This window comes from Pelobates fuscus, chromosome 3 (genome assembly GCF_036172605.1).
Source record: "Pelobates fuscus isolate aPelFus1 chromosome 3, aPelFus1.pri, whole genome shotgun sequence".
Classification (NCBI taxonomy): Eukaryota; Metazoa; Chordata; class Amphibia; order Anura; family Pelobatidae; genus Pelobates; species Pelobates fuscus.
Window position 1 is genome coordinate 211,783,014 of NC_086319.1, and position 13,824 is coordinate 211,796,837.

General features: G+C 32.8%; 1 protein-coding gene across 4 annotated transcripts in view; it reads right to left on the reverse strand.

Annotated features, from left to right (window-relative positions):
* LOC134602740 (protocadherin gamma-A4-like) overlaps positions 1-13,824 on the reverse strand; it is a 487,733-nt gene that overhangs the window by 396,252 nt on the left and 77,657 nt on the right. The gene's annotated exons all lie outside the window — the stretch shown is intronic.

The following is a 13,824-nucleotide window of genomic DNA, read 5'->3' on the forward strand; positions in this document are numbered from 1 at the left end:
AATCAGGGCCTGGACATTTGTTCAAATGTAGTGGTATGTGCCACTTTATGAAATTCATCTTTAGTTAAAGGTGCTAGTAAAGATTTCAAAAGATGTGAATTTAATTTTTTACCCTAGAGAAGAGAAAGCTTTCTATATCTGCTTGCGAGGGAGGTGTTTTAATCAGATTATATGGGAAATGAGTCCTATGCCCCTATTAGATATGGGATTTCAGTGTCTGGGATCAACTTATTTGAATAAAAAAAAATGTTTAATTCCTTTAATTTTTCCCGTTTTTATGGTTGTTGTTCCTCCGATGGTGTGAAAGAGCATCTATCCGTACGTTGCTAAACCTGATAGCCGGAGTACTAATATCTGCTTTATTTCATTATATATTGTGTCTAAATTCCTTTATTAGATGCAATTTGCGTCTTAATTGGCTGTTATCTTATTTTTTATTAAAATAATTATATCGTTTTTTTACTGCTTGAGTAAATTATTAACATTATTTTTTGCATTTAAATAAGCAACACATACACTTTTATATCAAGATATGTATCAATAAATGCATATAATATACTCATAATGAAATTTGGCCAAAAATGTGTAAGGGTATCTGAAATGTAGGGATGAATAAAAAATGTAAGGTTATGAAAATGTACATAATTTTAAATTGTCTATTTATGAGTTTGTAATAAGTGAGACAAATTGTGTTCTCATCTCTCTACAGTAGATGTAACAATATAATTAAATTTAATTTAAATATAAGGAGAAAGATGGTAATTCTTAGGAATGTAGTTTCCTAAAAATTCCACCTGACTGTTAAAATAACATTTGCATATGGGTATAATGCTCGCACATATTAATATATGTTACAGTAAAATAATCAGCCCTGAGTGAATTGAAGGTATTGAAGGGGAGAAGTTGTAAATAAAAAAAAGGGGACAATCTTTTATAAATAAAAAAAGGGAAAAGAAAAAAGGGTAAAAAAAAATATATATAGACATACACTGCTCAATAATCAGCTCTGAAAGTACTGAAGTGGAGAAGCTGTAAGCGGAGAAGCCAAGTGGTGTATAAAATGAATTGAGGAAAGATAAAGAAAGAAGGATAGTAAGAAAGGTATATTGGAGATCGGACAAAAAGTCAAAGTCAATGAACAAAAAATAGAAAATCTAGAATTTCTTTTACAGAAGCAAAGTGAGATTATTGAGAAACAACAAATGAAGATAAATGATCTTGAAGAGAGAACCATAAATATAGAAGATAGAAGCAGAAGAAATAACCTGACAATAAGAAACATTCCTGAATCCATCTCACAAGATAATTTGACAATTTACCTCGCTGAGTTAACCCCTTAAGGACAGAGCCAAATGTACACGTTGTGAACAGAACAAAACGTAAACAAAACCTGGCATTTGCGCTATATGTCTGTCCAACCGTAATTCACCTCTTTCATATTAAATGCACCCCCCCTTATTATATATCATTTTATTCAGGGGAAAACAGGGCTTTCATTTAATATTAATATCAAATATGTAGCTATAAACATAATTTAATATGAAAAAAATGGGAGAATATAAGAATTTGTTTTATTTTTTTAGTTCTACATGACATTTTAACTGTCAATGTCATAATACTTTGCTTTTACTGCAATAAAATACACATATTTGTATTCAGCAAAGTCTCACGTGTAAAACAGTACCCCCTATGTACATGTTTTATGGTGTTTTGGGAAGTTACAGGGTCAAATATAGCATGTTACATTTGAAATTGAAATTCGCCAGATTGGTTACGATGCCTTTGAGACTGTATAGTAGCCCAGGAAATAAATTTACACCCATAATAGCATACCATTTGCAATAGTAGACAACCCAAGGTATTGCAAATGGGGTATGTCCAGTCTTTTTAGTAGCCATTTGGTCACAAACACTGGCCTAAATTGGTGTTTTTTGCATTTTTCACACACAAACAAATACTAACGCTAACTTTGGCCACTGTTTGTGACCAAATGGCTATGGAGATAATGGCTGGAGATAAGGATAAAAATAGAGTTTATTTCATGTTAACATGTTTAGGGGAAAGAATCACGTTATACAGTAGCAAGTTGGATTGTTGACTCAAATTTAGCTGTTAGGCAAAGCACTAAGAGGAATATAAGGAAAAAGAATTAATGGTAGCGGTATTTATGTACCATTGGGTTAATTTTAAATTTATTAGGATAGTGTATCCTTTTTCAAAATAGTGTAGCACTTGAATAAATTAATGGACAACAGATAAATATAACACTTGCACAAGTTGATAAATTTGAATCACATGGGTAAAAAGAATTAGTATTATATAGAAGTAACCCCATTAATAGTTCTAATGTGAAGTTATGGGGTAAAGATGGGATGGAACTCCAAATAATTGTGAGATTATAGGGTTTTATAGGATTGTTTTACAGTTGAGGATTTCAAATTGTGAAGGGTAAAAGGTTTTGGTAACTTGGCTTGCAGTGGGGAGGTTTTTGGATATTGTTGTAGCAATTTAGAAGGCGAAGGAATAATTCAATAATATGGGATGGTCACAGCTCAGCTTTTTCTTTTTTCCTTATCTAGGAGTTATCCTGATGAGGACAAGATCCCATTTAGGTTTTTTTCCCTTTGGGATCTATACCCAGAGTTTAGGACTCAGGCTTATCTGTATGAATGCCTCTCATATATGAGGGGATGGTGTATGATTGGTGTGGTTTGTGTGTTAGGGGCGGGGGCTCAAATTCAGACTAGGAAGAAATTTATAAAACAAGTCCAACAAGATTATGGATAATGGATTCTGGATATTGGAGAATTTTTTATATCGATTGATACGAGGATGAAAAATTGTAATGGTTAAAATTATATCGTTAAATTCTCAGGGTCTAAATTCCCCTTGTAAGAGAGCGATTTTGTTTGACTATATTAAGAGAGAAAAAGCTCAAATTATCTTTTTACAGGAGACGCATTGGAAAAGAGAGGACAGTTTAAGATTTGTCCCACAAAGGTTTTCAATAGTAGTATCCGCCTCATTAGAGAAGCAGAGGAAGAGAGGGGTGGCTATTATGATAAGTGATGATATAGATGCTAAAATCATTTATCAAGAAACAGATGAGGACGCCAGAGTTATAATACTGATAATCAAAATCCAAACAGAAATTTATACTCTAGTAAATGTTTACGCGCCTAATAATCCTTCCAATAAGTATTTTTATGATCTTTTAAATAAAGTTGAAAAAGTAAAACAGGGTAAACTACTTCTAACGGGGGATTTCAATCGAATTCTGGATGTTAATTTAGACAGAAAAACATTAAATACTACTGGGCCAAAGAAAGCTGCAATTTCGCAGGCACCTCAATATCAAAAGATACTTAGGAAATATAGACTAATGGATATATGGCGTGTGTTTCATCCAAAGGAGAGGGATTTTACATGCTTCTCCAGAACCTATTTCTCATATTCAAGAATTGACTTATTCTTGGGTAATGATGGTTTGGCCAATTGTATTAAAAAAGTTCTTATTGATGAAGTTTCATGGTCCGACCATAATACTATAATTTTGGAGTTGGACATAGAGAACAATAGTGCCAGAAGAACAAACTGGAGATTAAATGATAACATCCTGTCTAGAAAAGAAAATAGAGAATATATTGAGGAGATGACAGAAAGGTTTTTTCAGGAAAATGAGGGTGGAGAAGTCTCACTTCCAGTAGTATGGAACGCATACAAATGTGTTATGAGAGGCTATCTAATTAAATTGGGTACAATTGATTAAAAAAAAGAAGGGGAAATCCCTGATGGATCTCTATGTTGATTATTATAAATTATCTAATGAAAATAAAGCCTCACCAACCCAGGAGATAAGTATAAAATTGTTATTAACGCAAAATAGAATAAATGAATTATTATTTGAGGAGAAAAATAGAAAGTTACAATCCTTAAAGATAAATTGGTACTATATGAGTAACAGGGCAGATAGGTTGCTCACAAATAAATTGAAAAATAAAAAACAACTGAGGAGGATTCATAAAATTGAGACCGAAAAGGAAACGCTTTTGTGCCCAAAGAAAATTGGGTCAGCCTTTAATGACTATTATAGCCGATTATATAACTTAGAATCTATAGGTCAACAACTTCCCTCATCAGAATATTTTAAAAATAAAAAAATGCCAAAAATAACTAGAGAACAACTTATGGAAATAAACCAATAAATTCCGATGATATTAAAGCAGCAATAAAGAAGTTACAGATCAACAAAGCCCCGGGCCCAGATTATTTATTATTCAAATAAATTCTGTAGGATATTCAGAGATACTCTCACTGGGCGTCTTGCTAGGATATTTAATGAGATAGTGGTAAATCGTACATTTCCTAAAGAGATGCTTCAAGCAAATATTGTCCCAATTTTGAAGCCGGACAAAGATCCAGCTAAATTGGCGAATTACCGCCCTATATCTCTTCTCAATGGAGATGTAAAGATCTATGCTTCGATTATAGCAGAACGTTTAAAAATTGATAAAAGTATTAGGCCAGTATAGTGAATACTCAAACTATAAATTAAATACTAATAAGACTATAATAATGACAACTAATATATCTAGTGAAGATAAGCATTTTATTAAAATATCTTATTATTTTGCCTGGGCAAAGGACAATACTATGTTCCTTCGTATTAAAATACCAAGAAACATAAAAAAGTTATAGAGGTCAATTTTCTCCCCCTCATGAAATATACAAATAAGACCTTAAAAGAATGGGTCAGTAGAGAGATTTCCTGGATAGGGCGTATAAACACTATTCGCTCATATATTCTGCTCAAATGGAATTATCTTTTTAGAATGTTACCAATACAAGTCCCAATACCCTGGTTAAAATGATACAGTCAGCTTTCTCTAAATTTATTTGGAAGGGGAAAAAACCCAGAATAAGTTTACAGTTGTTATCTAAGAACAAAAAAAAAGATGGGGGTCTTGCTGCCCTCAAAAAGATCAAGCTTGGCACCAAATAGAGCAATCATTAGTAGAGACAGACAGTCTGTCTGCCCTATTTTGGGCAACAAGGAAGGAGAAAAATAAGAGCAAACCAGAATGTCCAGGAAATTCGATTATTATTGATAGTATTTTGAGATACTGGAATAAAATCAAGAAAAATGTTAAAATAGAATATAGACTGTTTCCATTCTTACCCATAGAGGTGATTAAGGGGAATATTGAGGATAATAATATCAGTGGATGGTCACAGAAGGGAATTAAGAATATTCAAGAGATTATAGATAGAAAGGAAATCAAGCCATTCAACCAGTTACAAATAGAGTTCGGGATTGATAATAAGGAGATATTTACATATTTAAGAATTAAGTTTAATTTGGCGAAATTCTTGGATTTCCAGGTTAATAAAAACATAAGTAATCTTAAAAAGATTCTGGAAACTCATAGAATTAAAGGCCATATTACTAGATGTTACGAGTTCTTAAAGGACTCTCAGAAGACTCTATGTCTGGAAATCTAAGACCAAGTGGGATCTGGGAAGATCTACATATTGTAATCCCTGAGCAAGATATGATAAGTGCGATAGTTAAGGTTAATAAATCGGTACATTGTCTGAATATAGTAGAGAATATTTATAAACTCATAAATAGATGGTATATGGTCCCGGAAAAATTGGCTAAAATGTATAAAGATCAGAATCATGCTTGTTGGAGATGTGATGATGGGAAAGGAGATTATCTCCATGTAGGTGGCAATGTAAATCTTTAAGCAATACATGGAAGAATATCTACCAACAGATCTATAATACCTGCCAGATATATATACCTTTCACACCACAGAACTTTTTGTTACATCAGGGATGGCCCTCTATGCCTACCGAAAAATGCATGTTAATAATACATATTTTAATGGCAGCCAAGATAGTTCTACCTAGGTATTGGAAAAGCAACAAAGTGTTAGAGTGGACTGAAATTAAAAAAGCATGCAATATATCAATGTAAAATGGAAATTGGAATAATTCAAGGAAACTCTGTTGGTTTGAGGAAAATTAGTAGGTGGGAAAATATAGTTGACAAGCTTATCGCTAGTAATGAAAGTTTATAATATAGAAGGTCTGTGATGCCCCTGATGTGTGTTTGACTCCGGAGAGATGTACCCATTTGGGAAGTAAAGGAATAAATGGCTAGAATAATGCTAGTTCCTCGGGATGGTATGTGTGTTTTAGTATGAATGCTGTTAGTGATACCTCAACTTTGCTACTTATGTCACTCCCAGATACTGTTATCCTACTGCGTTTTTTTCTAGCTATGCAATACATGTTTTTTATGTCTACGTATCTAGTTATATCTGCACTGATTGTATGAATGCATTTTTAGACATTTGTTCTAATGGAAACACATTCATTTGTATAATTGTATCGCTCATTGAGGTAATGTATGTATTTTTGATAATCGTAAAAACTGAAAAAATCTTTTGAAAAAATAAAATATATAAAAAAAAAAAATATATATATATATATATATATATGTTACAGTAAGCATCCACACTTTACAGAGTTTGGAAGGCTGAGCTGATATTATTGCATAATGAAACATGGGAAATAATAAAAACATCTTATTGTAACTAAAAATACAAAATGTAAACAAGTAGGTTGTTTAAGAATTGTGTTATAAATATCAATTTTTAACAATAAATATTTAAATAGAGCTTACCTGTGTGAAACTAGTTGAAGGTAAACTGTCTTTTGTGGAATAATTTCCTGGTGCTGAATCATCTGTATCAATAAGATTGTCTGTGGGAACATTCTGAATTGGTTTTAGATATGCAATCTCATTATGCTGTGAATCGAGAGTTACACAGACATCATATGAGTATGGAAATGGTAACGATCCATCATTGAACTGAGCAGGGTAATTGAGGGAATATTGAGGATACCATGGTCTATTTAATGTTCCAAAAGCAGAAGCAGTATTTGACTTTCTGCACTTAGCAATAGCTGTTCCAATCACTGTTGCAATGAATAAAAGTGAAATTAGAGTTATTGATATTACGAGATAGAACGTCACATTAGATGTGGTATCTGAGGCACTGGGTTGTTTGATTATTTCTGGAAAAATATTTTGAAAGTTTTCTGCAATAATCAAGTTTAATGTGACTGTTGCAGATAAAGAAGGAACACCGTTGTCTTTAACCAAAACAACAAATTTTTGTCTTAAAGAATCTATATCTTGCAAGTCTCGTGTTATTCTAATTTCTCCTGTGTATGGACCAATGGCAATGTATGATGTATCAGAAACCTGTAGTAAATGGTACGATAGCCATGCATTGTGTCCAGAGTCTTCATCTGTTGCAATCACTTTGGTCACTAAATAATCTTTTTCAGAAGAGCGAGGAATGAATTCAAAGGCTGCTTCATCACTGTCTGGTGATGGGTAAAGAATCTTAGGAGCATTATCATTCTTATCAATAATACATACTCTTACTGTTATATTGCTGTTTAAAGGAAGAGATCCCTTGTCTTTAGCCATAACCTGGAATTGGAACTCTTGTAATTGTTCATAGTCAAATGAGCGTTGTGCATAAATAACTCCAGTTTCTGAGTTTATGGAAATATATGAAGATATTGGCATATAATCAATATTTGTATTTAGAATGGAGTATGATATTCGAGGGTTCTCACCAGTATCAAGGTCTGATGCATGGACACTGTGTATTGAGACCCCTGCTGGGTTTTGCTCTAGAATATAGGCAATGTACTGGGATTGATCAAAGACTGGTGGATTATCATTCACATCTGATACTGTTAGTTGAATAGTTTTTTGGGTCCGCAGTGGTGGAGATCCTTCATCTTCAGCTAATAATGTAATATTGTAATTGCATTTTGTTTCTCTATCCAGAGCACTTGTGGTAACAAGTTTATAGTAATTATTAGATGATGATATTAATATAATGGGTACTCCTTCTATTATTTGACACTTTGCCTCACCATTCTTTTCTGAATCTAGATCATTGACATTAATTAATGCAACAAGTGTGCCAGGCAAAGAATCCTCTGGAATTTGTGAAAACAAAGATTTAACTATTATGTCTGGAGCATTGTCATTTACATCTACAATCTGTATCAAAATAGTACAGTGAGTGACTAAACCTCCTCCATCTTTAGCTTCAACGGTCATCTTATAATTTCGTATAGACTCAAAATCCAGCAATCCACGTGTTTTAATGTCACCAGTTTTAGCATCTAAGCCGAAAGTATCTTTAGCATTTTCAGCAATATGACTAAAGCAGTATGTTATTTCTGCATTTAAACCTTCATCTTCATCAGTTGCAATTAGATGGAGAACTTGAAAACCCACTGGCGCATCTTCATTCAAACTGACTCTATATGTGTCCTGACTGAATACAGGAAAGTTATCGTTCACATCCTGAACTACAATCTTAATCAATGCGGTTCCAGTTTTCATAGGTTTACCTCCATCTGAAGCAGTTAAAATTAATTCATAGAAATTCTGCTTTTCACGATCTAGAGACATTTCTAATACAAGTTCTGGATATATAATTCCTTCTGAACTTATTTTTTCTCCCAGAATGAAATGCCGACTGGTAGTAAGATTATAGCTCTGTAAAGAATTTGAACCAATATCTGGATCTCTTGCATTTCCTAAAACAAAATGTGTGCCTGGTAATGCAGATTCACTTATTCCTATGTCAAAGATTGTCTTTGGAAAACTGGGAGAATTGTCATTTATATCTTGAATTTCAACTTTAACATAATAAACATTTACTGGATTTTCAGCCAATATTTCAAGGTTCAATACACAAATCTCTTCCATATCACAAATGGATTCTCTATCTACTCTTTCTGTAACATACAAATAGCCGGTATCTAAACTGATATTAAAATAATGTTTTTTACTTTGGGATGCAATTTGTAATTTTCTAGTTGATAATTCTTTACTTTCTAATCCCAGATCTTTTGCAACATTACCTACTATAGAACCTTGTTTAATTTCTTCTAGCACAGAATACTGAATCTGAGAAATAGTAAGCTTACAAAGAAGAAAAACAGAGAAAAATACTACTTGCCATGCCATTGTCCGCTTTGTATTTTTATATTGAATCATATTTATTCTTAGAAGCTCATCTGGTTTCTTCACTATCCGGGAGAAATGAAGCTATACTCTGAGTCCAAATTTCAGTGTAAAGTAATTGTATAAACCAAAATTCCAAGATGAAGACTGCAAATGCTCCTATGCTTCCTGATGAACTGCAGTGTCTGCCTTTTGTAAGCATAACTAGATCTTTAGCTATCCAGTTATTCAACCTTGTATGCCAACAGCACCATCCTGAGGCTGAACAGCAGAACTTCATGTAAATCTCTAATATTTTTTACCTATGTCAAGCTTTTTCACAAAACTAAATATCATAAATTATAGTTGTATTATTGGATACAACTATGAAAATCAACTAGGTTGTTATAGTATATAGGACTGAGTAAATTTTTGTCTCATGTTATAAAACAGTGTAATAAATTAAGATTTTATGTGCATACTTTGTACCCTGTACATATACAAACAGAGTAAGTTGGCTGACCAAGTATTTGACTTGTTATCCAAAGTAGCAAAATGGGGCATATACTGAAAACATTCACAGATGTAAAAATAATACAAAATAGTCCTTGATAAGAGGATAGGCAAGAACACGAAAATAATTAGACAAACAAACAATTAAACAAACAGTGAGAATTGCAATGCTAATATTACTAAAATGATAATTATTAGTTATAATTGTTTTTTTTTTTTATAATAATGTATAACGTTTATAATTCCTACATCTATAACATACATGTATAAACAGTATTTTTGGCTTACACTACAGTAAAATGAAACTATTCCTACATACCTCCCCCATGGAAATGGCATGGATTAATAAACAGGGTGGAGGGTTGTGGGTTCCATTACTTAGCTTTACCTAGTGTAGCAGCATGACATGTCCTATAGCATACAGTTTCCTGGTTTTAATAAATAATTTAATAAATTAGGAGCTATATTTCTAAAGTAATTTTTAATATTCTACAATTAACTTTGTTATTGCATTAGGTAACACATTTTGGGCTAATTATAATTAAGCAATTTTATTTACTTAATTATATTTTCTAGTAGAAAGCAAAGTGTTATCTTGACTGTTAAAATGTTTTTTTTCCAGAAACTAGGCCACAGGGTGCTGGGGTTGCATCATTCAGTATACATTAGAGTAGACAAAATAAACACATTGTACAAAACATTGGTAGCATCAATGGAAATATATGCATACTTAGGAAAAAGGCAGCAAACAATACCACAGATGTACATGAGTAGGCAAAAGACAATTAAATATCAAGGTAGAAAAAGATCATATGATGAAATATTTATTTCACTGTTGATAGTGTGTAGATACTACAGGAAAATCATTCATGTGTATACAATCACAGCACAAAGAGACCCACAATTCAACCTTAAGACAATTTAAATTGAAAGAGTTGGTTGAAACATTGGGGTGAAAGATATGCCCAAAAGGAAAGACTAAAAGAGTGTGTTCTAGCCCAGCGTTTCTTTAGCGAGATCTGAAAATAAAACATTAACACTAGCCTGTTAAAATGTATACCATAGCTATTTCTCATTTTTTTTTTTTAAATATAAACCACAAATTACTGAAGTAACTGTCACTTACATGTCCCTACCGGCATCACTGACTTTCTTCTTACTGCATTACAACCCTTTGTCTTGACACCACATTCGTATTTCACAAAAATGTCTTCTCAACCCACAGTAAGCATAATTCCTTTGTTATGTTACTGGTTATTTGTTTAATGCTAATCAGAGATGGTTCTACTTATTTCTTTAATTTCATTCCTGTCTTCTTTCTCTTATTTCTTTTTCTATTATCTTCCACTGAGCTACACTGTGATGATATTACAAGGTTGAGTGATTGCGGAGTATTATTTTTGCTTAACTTAAATGTATTTGACGAAACTAAGAATATACAATATCTTTTGACATAAAATGTTAAAAGGAAAGAGTTAAAATATATATAATATATATCTGCTTGTTTTAAATTAAGCCCCATATCTTTGTTGTTTTTACAACCAAACTTTAAGCAGATTTAGTATAGTATATTTGCATAAAAGTTTAAAAAAATGTATTTCTAGGCTCATCAACAATATTTTACTAAACATATTTAAAATTTGTATATTATATTACAAGTTTTAAAATAAAAATAATTATGTTTGTGATTGTTATTTCAAATAAAATTATTTAAAAATCACACCAAATGTGCAATCATTCCAAAGATGCTACAGTTGGATATCTAAAACAAGTATTTAGTATAAAAGCACAAAACAGTGTTTAAATATAAATAAAAAAGGACTTCTTGCTAACTCACATTTCCTTTTTGAAATGTATACACTATATATTTAAATATTGCTTGATAGAATGTTAATATAATTTTTTTTCCATGCTTCATGATTTTTAACATGTTAGTGAATAAGCCCCTAGACTAACAAGCAATGTTCTGTTCATTATAGACAGGGCGTTGGCTATACAGTGGTATCCTTTCTTCGTATGGCAGTGTATGTACCCTCTTCCCTTCCTCCCCCCGCTATCCTGTAGGCTGCAAGAATGTGTGATTCTACTCCCCCCCACCCCAATATCCTGTAAGCTGCAAGAATGTGTGATTCTCCCTCCCCCCCCCATATCCTGTTTCTATTTACCCCCCATATCCTGTATTCCCCTTTGAGAACTGTGTGTTAGCACCCTATTGGGTGATCCAATAAGGGGTATGTATAATCCAGGGACTAATGAAAGTATTTAGAAAATTGGGCAGACTAGATGGGCCGTATGGTTCTTATCTGCCGTCACATTCTATGTTTCTATTGTGTCCTCCCGTTAAAACATAGTCAAATTGAACCATCATCATGTGTGTGTTCAATTGGGCTCCCCATTACTTCAGAGGTACAGACGAAACCAGCGATTGATAAATTAATAGAAGTCAATGGCAATTAAGCACTTTTAAGGAATTCTTCACCAACCTAACATTGCTCGAAGCTACAGAGTCATACATTATTCACAGATCTGGAAATTCAACACAGATATTACAGTTCCTAATGTAGATCCCCAAAAGCTAACTTAATTAAACATTGATTCTGAGCACAGCCATATGTAAAATCAAGATAAATATGTAAACGTAGTGAAACTATTTTAGATTAAAGGCAAAATAGCAGTTTCTGTTAAATAATGGGCCAAGCAATACATTCATGTCAAATATCTATCTATCTCACACATTAAGGTGCTATAAAATTAATATTAAATTACTAACATACTATTTAATAGCATGCATTTTTTTATCATCAATATTGTTATAAGATGTATGTTGTCACTATATTTGCCTAAAATAATTCTAGTTTCTAATTGAATAATTAAGTTTTAAGAGTTAATCGTAGCAGTCTTGAGTCTCTAAAGCAAACATCAACCCAAAACAATGTAGGTTAAATAAAAATGTAAACTTTGTAAAAAGCTACATATTAATCCATTAAAAAGATATCATCCATGGAAAATATACAGATCAGTCAATGAGCCATTTACATACAAACTTACAAATATGTTTTGAAAAAAGCTATGAATGCTTACCTGCGGTAGGTCATCAGAAGGTAAATATGTATTTGTAGATTCATTTCCAGTTGCTGAATCACCAGTGTCAACGAGATTGTCTGTAGGAACATTCTGGATTGACTTTAGATAAGCAACTTCATTTTGACTTGAGTCAAGAGTCAAACAAACATCATATGAGTATGGAAAAGGTAATGATCCATCACTGAGCTGAGAAGGGCAATTAAGGGAAAGCTGTGGATACCATGGTCTAGTTAAAGTTCCAAATGCTGTAGGAGTTGTTGAATTTCTGCATTTAGCAATGACAGTAACAATCACAGTCACAATGAATAAAAGAGAAATGAATGTGATAGCTATTACTAGGTAGAAGGTTATATTGGATGATGTATCTGAAATACTTGTCTGTTTAACTTCTTCAGGAAAATCTTGCTGGAAGTTTTCTGCCACAACAAAATGTATTGTGACCGTTGCAGAAAGAGAGGGGTCCCCATTGTCTTTCACCATAACCACAACTGTTTGTCTTAAAAATGTTGTATCTTGAAAGTCTCTTCCTGTTCGAATTTCCCCTGTATGTGGCCCAATGATGAAGAAAGATAAGCCAGAGGCTTCCAGTAAGTGATACGAGAGCCATGCATTGTGTCCAGAGTCTGCATCTATTGCAATTACTTTGGTCACTAAGTAGCCTTTCTCAGAAAAGCGTGGAATGAACTCATATATGACTTTTCCTTCAGTATCTGGTGCTGGGTACAGAATCTTAGGAGCATTATCATTCTTATCAATGATACATATCCTTACTGTGGCATTGCTTCTTAATGGAGGAGATCCACTATCTTTAGCCATAACCTGGAAGTGAAACTCTCGTAACTGTTCATAGTCAAATGACCGATGAGCATAAATAACTCCAGTTTCTGAGTTTATTGAAATATATGCAGCGATAGGAGTATTGCCAATATTTGTGTTGAGAAGTGAATATATTATATGAGCATTCTCACCTGTGTCAAGATCTGATGCATGGACACTGTGTATTGCAGTTCCTGGTAAATTATGTTCTACAACATATGCAACATAATTTAATTTATTGAAAACTGGTGGATTATCATTCACATCTGACACATTCAGCTGAATGATTTTCCTGGTTTCCATTGCTGGAGAACCTTCGTCTTTAGCTATAATCGTAATATTATAAGATGAGTACATTT